At 40.9% G+C, this 22,286-nt stretch overlaps 1 protein-coding gene across 4 annotated transcripts in view; it reads right to left on the bottom strand.

The window, feature by feature from the left end:
* Positions 1–22,286, bottom strand: part of vaspb (vasodilator stimulated phosphoprotein b) — a 49,457-nt gene that overhangs the window by 25,846 nt on the left and 1,325 nt on the right. The gene's annotated exons all lie outside the window — the stretch shown is intronic.

Raw genomic sequence — 22,286 nt, 5'->3', positions numbered from 1 at the left:
TAAACAGGCCATTTATAAGACTGAAGTGTAACATCTAAGTTAGGTCCGCCCCTTGGTATGGGTGCCATGAGAGTAAATATGCACCGATGCATTCAACAGATGGGTGTATGAGGGTCATATAGAGTAGTGGAAGACAGGCTGCTGTAGAGCAGAGCAGGGGGGCATAGGGTAATTATAATAACAAGCCAAACAAGGCCAAGACTGCTCTAATAAGAAAGCATAAATATACTCCATCTATATGCTTTGTAAATACTGTTGTGGAACAAGTACACAAGAGCGTGTGCAAAAGACAAAGAGAGGGAGACCTGGTGCAGGAAAGCAATGGTGGAAACTCAAATGTTTTACTTAAGTAAAAGTATCAATACCGCAATGCAGAAATACACTGTTAAAAGCAAAAGTCCGGTATTCAAAATGTACTTGAGTAAAAGTACAAAAGTTCTAGTATCAAAATGTACTTAAAGTACCAAAAGTAGGAAGTACTAATTATGCAGAATGTCCCATTTCACAAGTTTTCAAATGTATAAAATGTTTTAAAATCTTTTGAAAATAGCAGATCTACAAGGTTGTAGATCTGCTATTTTCAAATGGCCGCAATGTATATAGGGCTGAAGTGGTTAATGTATGTTTTGTAATAGTAATCAAAATCTACAAAGTAACTAAAGTTTTCAAATAATTGTAGTGGAATAAAAGTACAATATTTGCCTCTGAGATGTAGTGGAGTAGAAGTAAAAGTACTGAAAATTGGAAACAACCCAGTAAAGTAAAAAATACCTCAAAACTGTACTTAAGTACAGTACTTGAGTAAATGTACTAAGTTACTTTACACCACTGCAGGAAAGTAATGCAGCAAAAGGCTGATTTTAGGAGGAGAGGAGAGATTGGTTTCGATCCCAAACAAGATGGGCCACAGCACAACAATGAAGGCCGACAAAGACAGGAAGTAGAGTGGTGTTCCGGCAAAGAGGAGCGCCACTGGAACCTTCCACCTGCTCTACATCTCCAACTCCTCCTACACACACACACACTGAAAACGCACGCGTTTTAAGATAACGCTGCTCAGGGAGAAAAACACACCCAAAAGCTTTCGTACACTGAACACACCTAGTTGATAACAGTCATGAGGGCCATGGAATGAGGGTGCTAAGTGGGGATTTGCAATAATACCCTTAAGGTTTATAAAGAACAAATTACTCCTTGTGAAAACAAAACAAAAAGTATCCTATAAAACTGTGTAGCTTATAATCATGTACACCAGTACAACAACATTAAACAAAATACCTGATATTCTAGTCCGTCAAGCTGTAGCTGTGTTATGACTCTCTTTTCATGTCAAGGACCCCCAAAATGATATGTATTTGGCCGCGGATAAATTTTGCTGGGGACCCCCTGAAACCTCCTCAAGGACCCCTGGGTGTCCCCGGACCCCACTTTGAGAACCAATGCTGTATACAGTATGTCCTATGGGATCTCTTTTCTATCGTTCACCTCGGTACAAATCAGTTTTTTCATGTGTCCATGCATGTTACAAAGTTTATTTTATTTTATTTTGCAGTCAAAATCATCAGATTAATTATTATTGTCTCCGCCAGGTCGAAGTCGTGGCCGAGACTGTTTTGCCTCCTGTCCGTCCGTCTGTGATCAGCTAATCTCCGGCACCGTTGGACTGATTGGCGTGAAACTGTGCACACACTCCCTGGAGGCCAGAGCAGAACCGCTGCCCCAAATGTTTTCACATTGGCCTGTTATAGCGCCACAAGGAGGCCGATTTTTGCTAAACAATTTTGTTGATATTACTCGTACAGATTTAGTCAAAACATCACGCAAATCAGTACACATCATCTCTATAGTCATGTGATCAAGACGGATCTGTCTAATTCTTCATATTCCATCCTGAATGGCTAAGATTGGCATCTAAAGTTTGCACGAGTGGTCCGTTTTGAACAAAATGCCTCAAATCATGAACCAGGAGGTTGATTTTTGCTTAACACAGGTTTTACAGTTTTTGTCCAAACATCATGCAAATCGGTACACATAATATCTTTATAGTCACGTAATCAAGTTTGCCCTGTCCGTCCGATTTTTCATATTTCATCCTGAACGGCTAAGATTGACTTCTACCTGGCCTGGCGGAGACCTGTGCTCCGAGGAGCACATTTCTCTAGTCTCCAATTTTCGTATCATAAGACACACATTCAATAAGGCTACTGGTCATTGTCTATAATAAAGATTCTTAATAATAATATGCTGCTGAGAATAACTAGCTAGCCTAAGACCCAGGCAGGGCGGTCCAGTAGCAGGATGTCTGAGATTGCTCTGACAGTCCCAGGTCTAATGTGAGAGTCATTAATCTTAAGTCTTGTGAGTTGAGCGAGCGTGCCATTCCTCTGGACTACCTAATGTGAGAGGCAGTCAGTTCATCTGACACCAACACTCACAGCCCAGACTGACCTGGCACTGTCTCAGACAGATTACACATACAGTAGAACACACAAGAGTGTCACACACAAGCAAGGAAGACATGTCACACAGGGAAAACCCCAAGGGTGTGGATACGAGAGAGAGAGAGTGAGAGAGTGAGAGAGTGTGTGTGTGTGTGTGTGTGTGTGTGTGTGTGTGTGTGTGTGTGTGTGTGTGTGTGTGTGTGTGTGTGTGTGTGTGTGTGTGTGTGTGTGTGTGTGTGTGTGTGTGTGTGTGTGTGTGTGTGTGTGTGTGTGTGTGTGTGTGTGTGTGTGTGAGAGAGAGAGAGAGAGAGAGGCGACAGACAGACCGAAGAGACAGACAGACAGACAGATATACAGAGAGCGAGAGAGAGGAGACATCTATTAAGAGGAGGGAGGAAAAAGAGAGATGATACGAGTGTGAGATTTGCTAGTAATCGTAGCAGGACTGTCACGGTTACAAATTTAAGTTGACGATTAATTGTCACTCAAATAATTGCGATTAACGATTTCATTGTGTGTTTGGTGTTGGAACATATGAAACCTTTTAGGCTTCGTAATCAAACATTGCACAGGGCAGATATGAAAAATAACTGAAATATTCAAAGAAATTATTGACATATTTAATAATGTTATACATGTAAAAAAAAAAAAAAGCAGAAATAGCTGATCTACAATTTTTTTTAATATTTGAAAATGTGAACATTTTTCAACATGGAAACGATTATGACGATTATGCAGAAAAAAATTGCGATTAGACGATTATGTAATAATTGTGACAGGCCTAAATCGTAGTAGTACCATCAAAAGGTAGAAACCAAGACTTGGTCACTTAATATAATAAAATGTACTTCATACCAAAAAAAAAAGGCAATTGAACTTTTAGTATGAGAGAGATAAAGGAAGCCAGAGTAGAAGCAGCAGTAGTAGTAGTAGTCGACCATTAGGTGTCAGATCAGATATCCAGTCTTCCTCTTTCTCAGGATCTTCTCTCCCCCTCCTCTCCTCTCCTCTGCTCTTGTACAGTCAAGTCCACTAATCCATCCCTGCTTCTCCCTCTCCATCTGTCCCGCCCGTGATACAATCTGCTACTTCCTGTGACACAGCACTAAAGCCACTGCCCACTTCCTGCTGCCGGCCCTGCCTAATAAGGGCTGCCTGAGTCAAACAGTCCATACATACATACAGTACACCCTGACCACAATGGAAACAAGTCCCCAGGACTTCTTTGCGTTATCCTTTTAGCCTTAATGTCTGACTGACTGTACCATGAGCCGTTTACATTACTGACTGACTATCAGAAACGCCACCAACACACACACGCGCACACAGAATGATCCCCGGTGTTCATTTGACATAACAAATGACGACCCTTCCATTTTGGTCTATATATTAAGTAAATATAGCAAAGCAAGGACCGTCCATAAGTGCTCAATTCCATGTTAAAGGGATAGTTCACCCCCAAAATGTTTTTTTCTTCCTATCGATTAAACACCCCGACCCCGTGGAGACTTGAATTCATGCATTTTTTTTGTTCTTGTCGCATTCCTAAGCCAATCATTTGATGACCGGTGGCGGCTCCGGTAGGATACTCATGGTGTCATCTTTGAGTCTCCTACCCGAGAAATTAGCATCTTTTCGCCGGTCATCAAATTATTGGCTTAGGAATGCGACAAAAACAAAAAAATCTCCATGAATTCAAGGCTTCATGGGGTGTGTAATTGATAGAAAATAAGAAATTTTTTGGGTGAACTATCCCTTTAAAAAGGACTACTTCACCCATATTCATCTTCATATAATTGGTCCTCACTAAGGCCACGTTTAGACGACAACGGTCTCAAGAGAAAACGTCAAAGTCACGTTGCGTTCTCACTTCTTATCCTGCGTTTAGACAGAGGCGCAAGGGTGATTGAAAACGCTGTAGTGTGCATGCCAGGTGGCTAGGTGGCGGTGTGACGCGCTGCCAGATAGACCAGTCACGCATGTGTAGAACCACTGCCGTTCTACTTCCTGTCGCAGCTGTTCGTTTACATACACCAATGCAGCGTGGTTCCATGTCGCCATGTCCGCTTATTATAAGCGACTTGGCTTGTTTTTCCTGTAAAGTTGCTTGAAAATATTGGTTGTTGCGGGTTGTTTGGGCTTGTTTTTAAAGTGTAGTTGAGTTTTGGATTTTGGATAACAGTCCTCAAACAAGTGCATGTCAAATTATTTTATTTCTCCGCAGACCCCCATCTGAATAAAAAAAAAATATATTATATATATTCCAAATGTTATTTCACTTTCTTTTCAAGATCTTTTTTAAAACAGCAGATCAACAAGCTCATAACGCGTCACGAATGCGACACGTTGTGAGCTTGTAGATGTACTGTATAGGTTTAAAGTGCTCATGTAGCCTTCCTATAGTCACTTCTGTGGGGCTTATTTTCATAGAACTGGCTTATTTCTCTCACAAAATCTGATTATAAAACATTTCCACTTCTGGAAGAAGGGGTTTCACTTTGCTGCGGTTTCAACCACCGATAACGCCGTTGCCGTGTAAACGGACGGCAAATCTGATATTTTCTTTTGCCGTTTTCTCTAGAGACCGTTGTCGTCTAAACGGGGCCTAATGCTCATTACAAGATGGCACCATTTGTGTCTACTCACTCTGCATCTCTGAGGAGGGCTGTGGACAGTTCTACCTGGTAGACAGGCGCGTTTGGTCATTTCAAACTTTCAAGAATAAAAATATTAATGAAGGAACAATGGCTTCTATTTCAGCATGGTAACTTGGTTTCCAGGAAGAGAACATCGTTTCTATTAGCTTGGAATAATCAATAATGTCATGTCACTGGTAGGCCAATCTGGGAACCCATCGTCAAATAAAAAGGAAAAACAGCGCCCTCTGCTGTTTTTTACTTATTCATTTGGCTCTGGGCGGAGCTGAACGGAGGACCTGTGCTCAGGGAAACCGGGGTTTTGGTCTGCCTTCAGCCCTCCACTTCCGGTGGTGCGACTATGTTTTCATTCCCACTAACAATATTTCTCCACTGAACACGAACACAATTTCTCCCTAAGAACATGGATCGTTTTGGTTATTAAGGCCACTTGTTTCTATGATGAAACAGCAAGTTAAAATGTTACTAACTTTCCGTGGTTTTGTCTGCTCCGAGGACGCTATTGTTAAATGAGTTTCGGTTTGTTTCCAGTGGGAATTGAGCAGCACACATGTAAATCCCGCCCACTACATTTGATTGGGTAAAGCGCGGCCTGCTTCCTGATCTGAAGGCACGCCCACGCCACGCCAATGTGCACGGGTTGTCAACACGGCTACTGACAGATCCAAGGGCAGCGATGGATCTGTTCTTGAGAGATTACTGGTAGGCAGGTTTCTGAACTGTCCACAGCCCTCCTCTGAGACACAGAGCGAGTAGACAGAAATGGTGCCAACTTATAATGACCATTAGTGAGGGCCAATTATATGAAGATAATGAAAATAGGTGAAGTGCTCCTTTAATATGGTATAAAAGAAAAAGATACATAAAAATAAAAGAGCGAGATGGGATGACCGACAAGGGAACTCTGAACCAACTTCCCGAACACAGGGTTTAGTCAGACTAGGGACAAGCAGCATTTGCAAGTAACTGTTAGCATGTTGTGGTGGTCCAGTGGTAACGTTCCTGTCCATTACCACAGAGATTTGGAGGTTTGAATCCTCTGCGGTGCCTCTGGCTTGGCCAAGCGTCCATTTAACCCATTAAGACCGGGAAAAGCATCTGTCATTTTAGATTTTAACGACTTTAACCATTATCTAATCTTATACTTCGTCTATTCAAGCTCATAGCGACAGATAGAACGTTTGTATCTCAAATCTTTGCTTCTGGGGATTCTACAAATGTCTTCTAAATCCTTTTTTTTTTTTACTTAAGTCGCTATAATCGGTGGTTCTCAAACTTTTTCATGTCAAGGACCCCCAAAATGATATGTATGTGGCTGCGGACCCCCCATCTCAAAATATGTTCTTCCAGGGACCCCCAGTAGCAAAGATTTGAGTAAAAAAAAATCGCTTAAAAAATAATATATATATATTCAAAGATTTGCACACATTTTCATGATAAAAAAAAAATAGCAGATCTACAAGCTCATAGCGCGGCACTTAGTGCTGCGCTATGAGCTTGTAGATCGGATATTTTTGAATAGCCAAATAAATAGCAGTCTACTACTTGCACTAGTAACTCTTATGGGCTGGGGGGGGGGCTGTCAGCAGAGGGTGTGGAACGGTGAGGAGGAGGGTAGAGGCGCTCTTTGTCCTCCCAGTAGGGGCTCCTCACCGATAGGTGGGCCAATAGGGGCTCTACGTCCTCCCAGTGGGGGCTCCTCACTGATAGGTGAGCCAATAGGGGCAGCAGCGACAAGACTACACAGAAATGTATGGGGGATTTGGAAATAATGGCATAATGACTACATACATTTTGAAAAAAAAAGGGGGGGGGGGATAGTTGATTATTCCAAATTACAAATAAATAGTATTTTGAGCCTGGACAGCCAGATGCATATCGTTGCTGCCCGGCAGAAACCAGCTAACTCCATTTTTCCGCTTTTGCATTTTTTTCCATAAATCAGTGCTCTTGAACACCCTTTACGTCTTTAAGTATTAAAAAGTGCTTCCGACAAATCCAGCAAACTCCATTGGATCCTCAAACTTTCTGCTAAACCAGCTAAGTCCACCAAAGGGGGGTGGAGTTAGCTGGTTTTGCTGACTCCAGGCTCCACCCCCTTTTGACCTCCAACCTCATTGTGAGCTTGGAGGTCCATTCAGATGTTCTTATCAATGATGAACAAAACCTCCTAACTCCACTTTTTGTTTTGTTTTTGTCATTTCCTGAAAAATGAACATTTTGGAGTTAGCTGGTTTTCCGCCGTACAGCAGAGATATAGTCCTGAGTGATATTGACTATTATTACAGTCATGGTGACTACCTCCCAATATCGATAATGTGATGATATTTTTAGTCATTTTTGGATATGATAACCAGACTGTTGAACAGCTGGAGGCTCTCGTTAATTTCACTCAGCACGAACAGTTGAATAAGTTCCGAGAATGTTGTCACTTTACTGTAATGCAGCTTTTGAGAACACAAGAAAAGACAACATTTCAGCTATATCACGACAACCAAAATCCCAGGTGATATTCATCTCAGTCTCATATTCGTCCATATGAATATGAATACATCACCCAACTCCATATACAATAATGAGAAGGTAGGCGGTGTCAGCCAGGTTGTCAGTCAAGAGAAAAAACTATGCTTGCTGATTGACATTCAATCACTTTGCTTTGACTGGCTTTCTACATTCTTGTATTATATATCCCATATGTGGCAAAGCCTACATAATAAATAAGCTAGGAGCAAACACTGCAAATACCATTTTAACCCATTGAGACTTGAAACGCATTTTTTTAATTTGAGCTAAAAAAGCATTATTTTACACTTTGACTATTCAAAAATAGCAGATCTACAAGCTCGAGTGCCGCTTGTAGATCTGCTATTTATGAAAAATCGTGAAAGTGTGTGCAAATCTTGAATGAATATATATATTCTTTTAAAGCGAACATCTTTAACTAGAATCTTTGCTTCTGGGGGGGTCCCTGGAACAAACTATTTTGAGATGGGGGTCCGCGGCCAAATTCATAACATTTTGGGGGTCCTTGACATGAAAAAGTTTGAGCACCACTGATAAAGAAACATACGTTTTTCAAAATACTGTTAGCATTTAGAAGACATTTGTAGAAACGGCTTCAGGTCTTAATGGGTTAACCCACGTTCTGTGTTCAATAAAAATAAAAAAATAAAACATTGTGATGTTACCTGGCAAGAGTCTGTCTACTGAGCATGCTCCTGACTGTGTGGACAGGCCAGGACTGGTGGGAACAGGGAGGGGACCCAGACTGAGGATTGGGAAATGGATGCATTTTTAATGGCAGAGAAAAGCGAGGGCTCAGGAGAGAGGCTGAGAGTGAGGAGATGAATTATTGAGCTAACGATATTGAGACTATAAAAGTGTGTGACACGCGCACTTAAGAAAGCACATGGACTCACATACTATAACACTACAGACAAATGCGCATGCGTCTCACACACACACACACACACACACACACCTGTCAACCTGCCACATGCCAACACGTGCGTGCATGTGTTCTGTTGACCCGCTCCAAAGACGACACGTGGATCTGACAGGACATCGATTTAGCACCGGAATGCACCGTGACAGACGAAACTATAAACATTTAATTCATGTCCTTTCTACAGCGACAGACCACACCACAGTTGTTCACTGGGAGAGCAGCTACTAAGAAGCTACTGCAGCTTAGAGGTGCACAATTAATCCCACAAATATCACTAATGCAATTTAGCCAGCTTGCGCAAATACTATGTATCAAAATAGGCAGAATCCCAGGCCTTCAGATGACATGGCATGCAGGAAATCTTCAAAATGAGAAAGAGAGAGAAAACATGATGTCAAAAGAAGCTGTCCCCACATCTGGTAACATGATTATTTCTCTCATTATTTGTATATAGCAGCCCTACTGTAGGTCATATCAGAGTTAAGATAACTACTGTAGGCCTTTAGTAAGCACAGTTGACTTGGAAGTTTTCTGAGGAGTATGTATAGGCTATGCTTGGCTCTGACACTGTAGAGGTATATTGAGGCAAAAAAAAGGCCAACTAGCAATGGCACTTTTCCTCATAAAAATCCCATAAAATAGGATATTCAAACTTGTGAAAGGCAAAACATTGGCACACACATCTGAAAGTTAAACGCATGCCATCTGAGCTGGGTTTGTCCTTAATATTCATTGCTTTTACGGTCAGAATGGGGTCCCAACTTCCTCATCTTGCTACAGTTGCACAGTCAGTGAAGGGTTAACAGGAAAGTAGAGTGCACGGCTGGGGCACACACACTCTTGGAAATGTCTGTATATGGCTATGCTCTCAGAACTTTTCCCAAACGCACCGACAACAAGTACAGTCAAGCCCAGTGGCTCAGCCTCTCTTGCCCTCCTCCCCTGTTTACCTGACCCTCCCACCATATGCTCTTTCATCACTCACTCCTTTTCTTCTCTTCTCTTCCCCATTCTCTTACCTAGACTCAGAAATGCTTCATTTGTCTGTACAGGAATATGTCTCGTTGCAATTCGAGAAACAACTTGTGTCCAGTGCACAACCAGCTGCACTGAACAAAGAAAATACATTATGACACTTGTATTAACCCATTCAATCTAGGAACGCATCTACAAAACGTCTTCTAAATCCTAACTGGTTTCTGAAAAACGGATATGTTGCTATATCAGTGGTCAGTGGTTCTCAAACCGTTTCATGTCAAGGACCCCCAAAAGGATATGCATTTGGCCACCGAACCCCATCTCAAAATATTTAGATCCAGGGACCTCAACAGCAAAGATTTGAGTTGCAAATTTTCACGATAAAAAAAAAAGCAGATCTACAAGCTCATAGCGCTATGAGCTTGTATGTATGCTATTTTTGAAAAGCCAAAGAAATCTTAACTTGACACAGATGCGTTCCCCGGATTGAATGGGTTATAGAGGGGCTTAAAAGTGACAATTTCCAAAGTTACACAAGGTTACAGAGACCCTGGATTCATCACTCAGTCACAGTTCCTCTTAAATCCACCACCAGCCATCTTTTTCTTCCCAGAGTTCATAATGCCAGTAGTATATTAAAAACATATTTTGGGTCTCAGGACCATAGCCAAAGATCATTTCTAATAATGTTCAGCTTTCAGATCACCATGGCCCTCGGGTTCTTCAACTGCCTTGCTCTAACATTGCTAGTGAATGATAAAGGGGGGGCTAGTGCCAAATTCTAGAAACACACATAATGATTAATAGGTCAGCTTTACAAAAAGCCTCTACCTTTCCTTTAAGGAAATGTAATCATTCTTGCTTACCAACATCCAAAGTGATCTGGAATAAGGCCTGATAGGGCAACTTATACAAGACTACTTTTTACTACACTGTAACATCTGTGTTAGTTTAACACCTAGTCAAATGTAAATGTTTAAGTTTAACACTACCCCCCCCCCTCACAATGTAGTTAAAGTAGCTTCATGCATTCTTAACCCTTTAAGACCGGGAACGCATCTGTCATTTTTAGATTTCTTTGGCTATTCAAAAAATAGCAGATATACAAGCTCATAGCGCGGCTATCAGCTTGTAGATCTGCTATTTTTGAAAGATTGTGAAAATGTGTGCAAATCTTTGAATATATACTGTATTTTTTTAAGTTAACAGTTGTAACTCGAACCTTTGCTTCTTGGGGGGGGGGTCCCTGGAACAAAATATTTTACAAATGTTGGCTTTAAAAAATATGTATTCAAATATTTGCACAAATTCTCACGATTTAAAAAAAATTGCAGATATATACAAGCTCATAGCGCGGCACGAGTGCCACGCTATGAGCTTGTAGATCTGCTATTTTAAAAAAATAACCAAATAGGCCAAGAATAGCCAAAGAAATCTAAAATGACAGATGCCGAGATGCGTTCCCAGATGTAAAGGGTTAAGATGGATAGTACTAGTATTAATAGCTAAAAGTTATATATCTGCCCGAATCATGCATGACTCATTGTCAAATATGAATAATGTGTCTGAATATCAAGCGTCCCAATAGACTTGTAAATCTCATGTGACCAAACATGATAGAATAGAAAAGAAAGTGAAGCACAAAGAGAATCCAGGGGTTATATCTCCGTCTTGGCCTTGATCCCAAAATGTCGCATCAACATCAGAGAAGAAAAGAACACATAAATCCTCACAATTCCATCTGTGTCTGCTGTCCGACCGACACACGTCCTCCCACGCTTTTCAGGACTTGATCAAAATAGAGGCCCAATTCCTCAGTGTTGGACGATGAATCAGAATGCTGATCCAGCGCAAAAAAGAAAAAAAGGTCCACCTTCACAAGTTATGTAATCCATTCCTTAACCCCATCTTAACCCATTAAGACCGGCGGGAACGCATTGTGTCATTTTTAGATTTCTTTGGCTATTCAAAAATAGCAGATATACAAGCTCATAGCGCGGGACTCAGCTTGCAGATCTGCTATTTTTGAAAAATCATGAAAATGTGTGCAAATCTTTAAGCGAACATTTTAAACTCAAATCTTTGCTTCTGGGGGTTCCTGGAACAACATATTTTGAGAGATGGGGGTCCGCGGCCAAATACATGTAATTTTGGGGGTCCTTGACATGAAAAAAGTTTGAGAACCATATTATAGCAAGTTAGGATTTAGAAGACATTTGTAGAATCTCCAGAAGCAAAGAATTGAGAAAAGAAAAATCACTTAAAATAATTATATATATTCAAAGATTTGCACACATTTTCACGATTTTTCAAAAATAGCAGATCTACAATTGTAGATCTGCTATTTTTGAATAGCCAAAGAAATCTAAAATGACCGATGCTTTCCCGGTCTTAATGAGTTAATCTCTCATAAGAGACGTGGACAAAAAGAAAATATGCCTTGGTGTGAAGGAGATCGTTTTACTGGGTTATAATCTGAAGTCATTTCAAAGAACTGCTTTCTTTGACCGAGTGACATCAGTGAAACAACTCATCTACTTTCTTTCAAGACAATGTAAACTGGTTCATTCATGCGCTTATTGAAACTGCCCTGGAAATAAGATTACTCCGATTTGATCACTTTCTCTCGTCCTAACACAAAACTAAAATGCAACACTGAATATCAAGACTCCCCACAACTGATATTTTTGCAGTGCATCATCATACATTCTTGAGGACAGTGGTGGAAAAAGTACTCAAATGTTTTACTCAAGTAAAAGTATCAATACTGCAATGTAGAAATACGCCTAATAATTTTTTTTAAATAGCAGATCTACAAGCTCACAATTTGTCGCATCGCATTGTAGATCGGCTATTTTCAAATGGCCGAAATGCATATAGGGCTGAAGTGGTTAATGTATGTTTTGTAATAATAATAAAAATCTACAAAGTAACTAAAGTTGTCAAATATTTGTAGTGGAGTAAAAGTATAATATTTGCCTCTGAAATGTAGTAGAGTACAAGTAAAAGTACTGAAAATTGGACGTACTCAAGTAAAGTAAAAAGATATATTTTTTTAACTTAAGTACAGTACTTAAGTAAACGTACTTAGCTACTTTCCACCACTGCTCGAGGAGAGCGTGAATGTGGACCTAGATGCATCACACAGGGCGTCTCTATCGTGGCACCTCAGAGAAAATCCACAACACTCAAGCCACACAGACATAACAGTAGAGAAGTGAGAAAGGGAAGTGTTACCATGTGGCATGATTGGAAACACATCAAATTCACCATATGAATAACTGTGATTTTACACAGGTACAAGAGGCTACGTTTTTGATTGTTTCAGTCAGCTGACAAAACAATATTTTGTAACTGTGCTGAATTGTCCCTGGCTTACAAATAGGCCTGTCAAAATTACTACATAATCGCCTAATCGCAATTATTTGAGATAATCGTAATTATTTTTTGCAGATCTACAAGCTCACTGTAGATCGGCTATTTCCACTATTTTGTAACAGATGTTGAGAATAAAAAATATTTATTTTGGCCATAATACAAGGCATTATTGACTTTTCGTACATTCTTGATTTTGGTGATTGGTATCGGTCATTGACAGTAATTTCTTTGTGCATTGAAGTTATTTTGTGCAACTTTTGTTTACAAGGCCTAAATCGTTCATTGGAATTATTTGTATGACAATTAATCGTCAAGTAAAATTTCATAATCGTGACAGCTCTACATACAAATCAAATATTATGTTCTAGAAAATGTTCCATTTTAATCAGATATCTCCTCCCACGCCCCAATACCAAACTCAGACACACACTAATCATTTTAAGCTCTGTAAAAAAAATATTTGCACAACTATCACACTATTCAGAATACAAAACAGGCACACACACAAAGGTGCTTCCCCCCTCACACCAGCATGGACATGCACAATAGCTGGCAGGTTGGCCCAGTCATCTGAAGCCTGAGTTATTATACTTAGTTGCACGTAGGTAGGAGTTGCTCACTGTCATGAGTCAAACAGCTGATCAACAAGTCTGCAACGAACGCCTCGCAGTGCGATGTGTTGATGTGAGCTTGTAGATCAGCGGCGTGACACTGTGCAGTGTCCTCACTGCAGCCATAAAGTTGAACACAACTGTCAAGAGCAGAGATCTATTATAGCTCCATTTCATATGTTGATCATACCTTCTCTAAAACAACTAGTGGTGGAAAAAGTACTCAAAATGTTTTAGTTAAGTAAAAGTATCAATACTGCAATGTAGAAGTACTCTGTTACAAGTAAAAGTCTGGTGTTCAAAATGTACTTGAGTAAAAGTACAAAAGTATTGGTGTCAAAATGTACTTAAAGAAAAAAGGTCCACAAGTAAAAGAACTGAAACGTTTGAAAATAGCAGATCTACAAGCTCACAATGTGTCGCGATGCGACACATTGTGAGCTTGTAGATCTGCTATTTTCAAATAGCCCAGGTATAAAATAGGACTAAAGTGGTTAATGTAATAATTTATATCTACAAAGTAATTAGTAACTTACGTTTTCAAATAATTGTAGTGGAGTAAAAGAACAATATTTGCCTCTGAGATGTAGTGGAGTAGAAGTAAAAGTACTGAAAATTGGAAATACTCAAGTAAAGTACAAATACCTCAAACTTTTACCTAAGTACAGTACTTGAGTACATGTACTTAGTTTCTTTCCACCTTTCTAAACAACCACTGCAAAAAAAACAGACACGTTATCTAATCTGAATATGGTGACTTATTTATACAAGTCGTCAATGACAGAAAAGGGCCCGTTCCCATTGTAAAACAGGAGAGCTAGTAGTCAAGTTCCTCATTTTCAGATAAAGCAGTCCTAATAGCCTACAGGAGGATAGTATGTACAATACCTTCTGGAATCTATACAAAGATTTCCTTCCTCAAACATGAGGTGGTTGGAAGGCACCTACTGGTCCAGGGACAGATTAAGGTGTAATTTTTCTCCATGTTCTGATGATTTATTTGATATTGTAAAAAAGTAAGAGTGTGACAGTGTCTTTACAATTGATCTTATATAATTATCGAATCAATGTCATAAGTAAAACACAAACAAATCTAAAGCTGTTGGATATTTTGAACATGTGAGTGATTTATTTCATGTTTCACATATTTTCTTTAAAAAAAAAGAGTTACATACAGTATTGAAATTAAAGGTCTGTATACACTGGGGAGCGTTTATTTTGTGCGATTAATTCACAATAATTTAAACTGCCGTTTGTGTTGTTGGTTATATCAATTTCCACATATTTGGTCAAAAAAAAATTGTGGTATTTGATTTTGTCCATATCACCCAGCCCTACAGTATACCCTCTGGCAACTTCCCTCTCTCTTTCCCCATCCTCTTCCTCATGCCGTCCCCCCCTAAAACAGCAGGTCCTAGCATGCTGCTAACATTAACACACACAGCTGCTTCAGGCTACAGCATTCTGCCACTGCGTGCCTGCCTGCCTGTCTGTCTGTCTCACACACAATGTCTATGAGTTATTCTTTAGCCAGCTTCCTCAATGTGTCTGTCTGAATGGCATAAAGACACGTTCACTCAAAACTTTTCTACTCTGCAATTCTTTTTACTTCAGCCACTCAAAATCCCCCACCACTCTTAAGATCTAAACCCCTCAGCATTCTTTGCGTGCTGACTCATCGGGCTCCCTACAATCCTCTGGCATCATTTAGCAAAACGTCCCTCACAATGTTGTGGAAACGATGAAGAGACATTTTTGAGCCACGGTCTCATTCAGTTCTTTGTGGTGTCTGACTACTTGATGGAGCTGAGGAGGAGAATTCTTCCCCTTCTTCTAAAACAGTTTGAGAGAGAGAGAGGAGAGAGAGAGAGAACTGGCAGACTTTTATGCCCTTATTTGGAACCGTCGTCATCATCACCACCTCTCTTCTCAGCAAGTTCAATTCCTTTTACAGGTTGGAGCACGTCCTCCCCTGACTAGGGCTGGGGAAATAGGCGAGCAAGCATACCGTTCCCGAAGAACAACCCCTGCGTAGGAAGAGAATGACAGAGAAACTCCCCTTTTCCTGCATTGTCCTAACTTGTGCTGCAGTCTCTCCATATCTCACAGGAGGGATGTATATATTTGAAGCCGAAGGGAAGGAAAAAAAAAAAAGAGGCCAGACTTGATATCAGATTTCCTTGCTCTTCTTAATTGACAAATGACTCTGATATGGCTGCTTGTGTAGACTTTGGCCTGACATGGCAGTTGCGCAACAAGCCACATCCCGTCTTAATCTTGATGTCTCCTTTGCCTTGTTTTATCTAATGATCCAATCCAACAAATCTGATCAACAACATTTAGAAGGTGCCCTCAACTCCACTGGCTGGAAAGAAAAACCAGAGGAATATATCAGCAAAATTACTGTTTAATTCTGGTTCCAACAGAAACATTTGATGATGGTAGCAAGTAATTCCAGGTAGAAATCATCTATAGATAATGAAACCATGAGTCTAAGAACACTATTCCTACATGAACACACTTGACTGAGGCAACAAGGGCATGTTTTTATGAATAACATATTTTCAAGAAATGTGTCAATATTGCCCAAGAAAGGAAAACACGGGACAACCTTCTTATTGACAAGGACTGAGTTGACAACATGTTTGATGCAAGATGAGGAATACATGTAGCTAGCTAGCCTAGCAACCAAGTTGCCAAGGGGTCTCCCCATCTCTCCAGCTCTTAAATACATAGTCAGATTGGATACTAATTCGATCCAATCAGGATAGAGAACCCCAAAAAGATCATTTTATCAGCTTCAATTTGAAAGTGTTCCAGACTCCAGTTCCAATTTTGTCTGCTCATTTGTTTGTTTCACCACGTCCCATTTCACTTGTTTACCCTGCATCCTGCGTGAGTCCTCTGTGCCAGCTTCCTCTATGAATGGAGGTGCTTTGCTGAGTGTGCATCCATGTCTGTATTTTACACAAAACCATTTGTCTGATGAGAACCTGAGCTCTAATGTGCTTAAAACACGTTCAAATCAGGTTAGTCTACGAGTATTTCATGAGGTATTTCATTTAATGTCTGGCAGAACCACCAAACCAAACATATTCCGCTCTGCATCGCTCAACCAGGACACCAACATCCGATAATTTAAAATGAAATCCATGATGTCAAACATTAGTGTTGTCTAAATGTCGAATGTATTTATCTGCAATTTTATTGTCAACGCTTTTTTATCTCCAAGTTCTGTTATGATCAGCGCTGAGTAAGAACTAACCATGGCTAAAAGTAAACAAAACCGTAGACTACCATAGAGTCATAATCCGCTCACTCACTACATCCCATAGCCTGGAGCTAGAGGGACAATTGATCTGCGACTGGCTAGTTAGTAGTTAGGCCAACAGAGGCTATCCTGCATCCCATTGCCTGAAGGATAATTGCGTTACAATTAGCTAGTCCACTGTTAGGTCAACTGGCAGACCAATGCTGCCGATAGAACATATACGGAGCTGCTGGTCCAATAGACCTGCAAAGCAAATACTTATTTATCCACACATGCTATCATCCATCTAATGCATCCTTGTTGTAATCAGTGATCACTATCATCCTACATGGGTGAAGTGGAGGTCAGAAGACAACATGAAAGATAGAGTGCTTGAGATGGCTGGTAATACAAAGCAGTTTATACACAGACTGCTGTCCATTACACTCCATTATGGGGTGGCTCTCCAAGGAACCTAGTGTGTGTGTGTGTGTGTGTGTGTGTGTGTGTGTGTGTGTGTGTGTGTGTGTGTGTGTGTGTGTGTGTGTGTGTGTGTGTGTGTGTGTGTGTGAGAGAGCGTCCATTAGATGCAGCCCATGCTGACCATACATTAGATCATTATAGCATCTTTGACTTTGACCACAGTGAGCTTTGGTTTCACTATGATGTCAGACTGCCCATCATTGACAATGATGGCACAGCCGGGGTGTCTGGAAGCTTCTCGTTGTTTATAGACTTCAAATCATACTGCATCATTCTGTAACTCTAATATATCAAGACGTAGCCCTATATCATTAAACATGTTTCACATTTTAGAGGGTAACTTTGACAGTTTTAGTTTTTTTAAATAATATACTTTTTAACTATTTTTTTCACCCAGTGCCAATGCCTAAGCTGAAATCCTGGGCGCTACTCTCCCTCTGCCAGCCTGGGGAGAGCCCCGAACTGAGCTCATGCTTCCTTCAACGCATGAGGAGTGAGCAGGCCGCTTCTTATCACCTGACAGAGGGGAGTTTCCCCGGTAGGACGTAGCGCGTGGAAGGAACACGTTCTTCCAACCAGTTCCTTTCCCCTCAATCAGGCGTCCCGGCTGACCAAGGGGAGGCAGTATAGAGACCAGCATTACTGCATGTTTTTTGTGAGGGTACCTACCCTAGGGGACACGGGGAGAACATGCAAACTCCACACAGAAAGGCCCTTTTGCCAACCCCAGCTAGGGTATGGGCACTGATGACGTGGAGGAGAGAACACGCCCCCAGCGCCCACGGCGTCCCCGGCGGGAATCGAACCCAGGACCTTCTAGCTGTGAGGCGACAGCGCAACTTTGCCTGTTTTTAACATGAATACTATCATTCTATAGTGAGAATCTGACATAGTGGGATGCCTGGAGGCTGAACCAGCACAGACCATGTGATCCTTGTGAACCGTGAGAGAACCTGTGTTCGAATCCCAACTACCAGCCCTGTCTAGCATTTCTCTCCTCTCTCCTCTCAATTAGTTTTTTTGTCTAAGAATTAAAGTAGAAAGAAATACAGGGGAAAATGTCCCCGCTTTAACCTCCATGTGTCCTCTTTTACATGTTTTGTTTGCTGCTAGACGCATAGATGACCATGTGTCATGAGTGACCATAGCTGACTTATAGGCTATTTACAGTAGCATCCTCAATACAATGCATGGTGGGAAAAAAAGACTTGGTCAGTGGTCAATAATAACCAAAGCCCTGTTTCACTTCTCGTTTGCCATGTTAACAAGCAACCTTACCATTACGACACATGCTATAGCCTAGCCCTAGTTTATCTCCAGTCCTAGCTCTAGCAGACTGAGTATGAACAATGTCCCCTCAAAGATTGCAAAAGATTTCTTCAAAGAAAAGGTTAGCCCCAGAGGGCTAGTTTCAAAAGGTTATGCTTGTAGAACAACTAGTTATGGGTGTTGGACGGCTGTGGAGTAAAAACAAGCTGGTAATGGGACGGTCAAGGCTAGAGAATATAGACAATAATTCCACAGAGGGTGAGCGTAAACAGCCTAAACTGGCTATAAAAGAAAAACAGCAGCAGCCACCGCTGAGGAAACTGGATTTGTCACTCCAGACAGAGACAATAGAAGGTTTTGTATGTTGAGCAACTCCTGTAGCACAGCGTCTAATCCAAAGGGCAGGCCGGCATAAAGGCCCATTTATTATACGTGTGAGAGGAGGGAGGACCGATGGGGGTAAATTGTAGCAGGGGGGGGGGGGGGTAGCCGTCATTAGATACTGTGGGACAAAAATTATAACAAGGCAAGACATGACAAAAATTATTCATGAGCTATGATGATGCATGGAGGTATTGTAAACACTTAGCCATGCTGTAACGCTAAGTGCTACACTGTCTTTCTGACGTGCAGATCAACCTGTGAATCCCCTTCACAGTGTTTATAAATACATTGTTGTTGAGTGTATGCCGGGAATTCCCATGTGCACAATTATCATAATTAAATTTTTCAGTTGCACAGCTAATATTGTTCAAAAGAGACGTGTCATATTTGAAATATGGCAACCGGCTACAATCTCAATAAGATGCTGGATCATGCAATAGTCATATTCATGAGGACAGAAATGCCTGTGCAGACTTCCATGTAATATGCTATTCAATGTAATATTCAGAAACGGAAAAAAGCATTACAGAAAAAAGTCCTAGTGATGTAGCCTAAAAGTGTCACTGAAATCTGACTTTAAAAGAGAGAAAACCTCTCAATGAGGAATTATGGAGACAAGTGGAGACATGAATATCAACATCTACTCACATTCTGTAATAGAGATTACACAACAACCTGCCACAAGAAGCCAGATAGCACAAAACACTAGGGCTGGTCCTTCCAAAAAAGGACAGGGTCGACGATAGAGTCAAATAACAGCTATTGGCCTATGGGAACATGAGGTCAAGTGCCCATTTTTGATAAAGGACAAAAGAGATGGTAGCAAGTGTCATCATCCACCGGGGAGTAACATTCCAGTAGTCATGGAAATGCCGTCCCGTAGCCATGCAAAAGTAGCTGACTATATCTTAGGATATCTGCAAGCAAAGTGGGAGGCGAGACACAGAGGAGACTGGGGAGGAGACCATTTCCCTGCTTTTAAGTTGGATCAATAACAAGCTCAGACGGGAGTGCAAAAGGAGAAGCGGAGCAGTCATCATCCACTGCTTCACAGAGCCATTTTGGCATTGCTTCCAGGCATCTAATGATTCTAGACCCGAGACTCACAGAACAACTTGTTAAATGGAAAACACGGTGTCTAACAGCCGCATTACACCTGAGTGTGTGTGCGCATTCTTGAACCCAGAGGCAGCCTGTACCATTTGTGCCAAATCAGGTAGTCATTTAGTCGCAGACAGGCATAGCAGGCGAGTCACAGCAGAGTCACCACTCTGACAATAACAATGAATCATAATGCTATCATATCATTGCAAGAGACGGATGCACTTCCTGTGTCAAATAAGAGAGGGATAAAACATCCAGGGAGAAACACGTCTTTGTCAGAAACGCTGATACCGAAGCAGATTCCAACATAATCTACATTAATTAAGGTTCAATTAGTATGTGGTGGTAATTGACATGGTTGATCCGGAGTAAAATGAAGCTCATGTTCAATATGTAGTCTATTGTTTCATTTTAAAAAGGTTGCAGGGACCAATGCTGTAAAAACTGGTCACACTGCAGAAGCCTGTGCTGCCCAGTCAGGACTGTCTGAAAGAAAAGTATCCGACTCTACAGTGGTGGAGAAGGTACTCAAATGTAATACTTAAGTAAAAGTATCAATACTGCAATGTAGAAATATTCCATTACAAGTAAAAGTCCGGAATTCAAAATGTACTTGAGTAAAAGTACAAAGGTATTGGCATAAAAATGTACTTCAAGTACCAAAGTAAAAGTACTCATTATGCAGAATGTCCCATTTCAAGTTTTCAGATGAATAAAACTCTTTTGAAAATAGACGATCTACAAGCTCGTAGATCTGAGCTTGTAGATCTGCTACTATGGCCTAAATGTATGTAGGGCTCAAGTGGTTAATGTTGTGTTTTGTAATAATAATCAAAATCTAGTAAAAGTATCTAGTAACTAAAGTTTTCAAATAATTGTAGTGGAGTAAAAGTACAATATTTGCCTCTGAGATGTAGTGGAGTAGAAGTAAAAGTATTGGAAATTGGAGATACTCAAGGAAAGTACAAATACCTCAAAATTGTACTTAAGTACAGTACTTGAGTAAATGTACTTAGTTACTTTCCACTGCTGCCACTCTATGTGTGAACAGCAGGGAGGCTTCTATTGACAGAAGCACCAAGTCATGTAGTTATGTTGGGAACTTGGGGTGCTACGCTGTGCTGTTGCTCCCATCCAGGAGAAAACGGTGGAAACCTTTTTTAATCAAATGCACTTCTGTGTCAACATTTACATTCCAGGGCCATGGGAGACAATGAACTTCAATGTGTGACAGCATTCCATTCCTCACCTATTATGCAAGGTGACGTGACCTGTTTCAGCGTCTGAATTGCCAGACATTCATGCAACACAGGGTCAGTCAGAAAGAAGGGCAGAATGAGCCACAGAATGAGCAAAACCCAATCCCATCATTGGAAAAGGCTATATTGATGGTGGGGAAATGGTGGAATCAATGCTATTGCAATTAAAACTGTGTCAATGGTGAGAATGTGCATGCTGACACAGAATGGGCAATATGCCAGGACATTAGAGGGACCTTACAATAGGACTCTTATCGTATTCTTGGGTGTAGTAAATTACTGTTGTCAATGTTAGTATGGTGTTAAAATAAATAAAAGTCCTAGACCAACCCATGGCACAAACTAGTAGAGGTTGTTGTGGAGAATCAGCGATAGGGCTGAGATAAAAGAGTTGTACGGGTTATGATTCAACCCTGAATCTCTGAATACTATAGAGGCACATCATAGTTAAATTGTCCAAGTGAAAGTGACACATTTGTTCCATGTTAGCCTAGGTGGAGGGTCACCCACGTAGAATCTGACTGAGGGAAAAACACGAGAGAGAGAGAGAGAAATCTAACCAAGTGAAGAGCGGTGGCTTCAAAGTATAATAATTACCAAGTGCACAGGCTGTGACAGGATGTGGAATTCGTGGACTTGAGAGCTTTCCACACACATAGAGCAGCCCTGCCTTCTTGGCCCACTCCCACATGGAGAGAGAGAGAGACACACGTAGCAGAGTGATAACTGAACTGTATGGGGAAACACAGACCCATGTGCAGGTTCTCTGCAGCCAAAACACAGCAGCACCATTCATTTCAAAGCTGTGTTCTGCAGCAGATATACACAACAATGTGGTTGTTGTCATCGGACCTGCTCCTCTACTGCCCTCACCTCCAGTGGTGGAAAAGGTACTATTTTTTACTTAAGTAAAAGTATCAATACTGCAGTGCAGAAATACTTTGTTACAAGTAAAAGTCCGTAATTAAAAATGTACTCGAGTAAAATTACAAAAAGCATTGGTATCAAAATGTACTTAAGTACC

The sequence above is a fragment of the Gymnoscopelus braueri genome (genome assembly GCF_963280865.1).
Source record: "Gymnoscopelus braueri genome assembly, chromosome: 5".
In the NCBI taxonomy this organism is placed as follows: domain Eukaryota; kingdom Metazoa; phylum Chordata; class Actinopteri; order Myctophiformes; family Myctophidae; genus Gymnoscopelus; species Gymnoscopelus braueri.
This window is presented reverse-complemented; position numbering and strand designations above follow the sequence as displayed.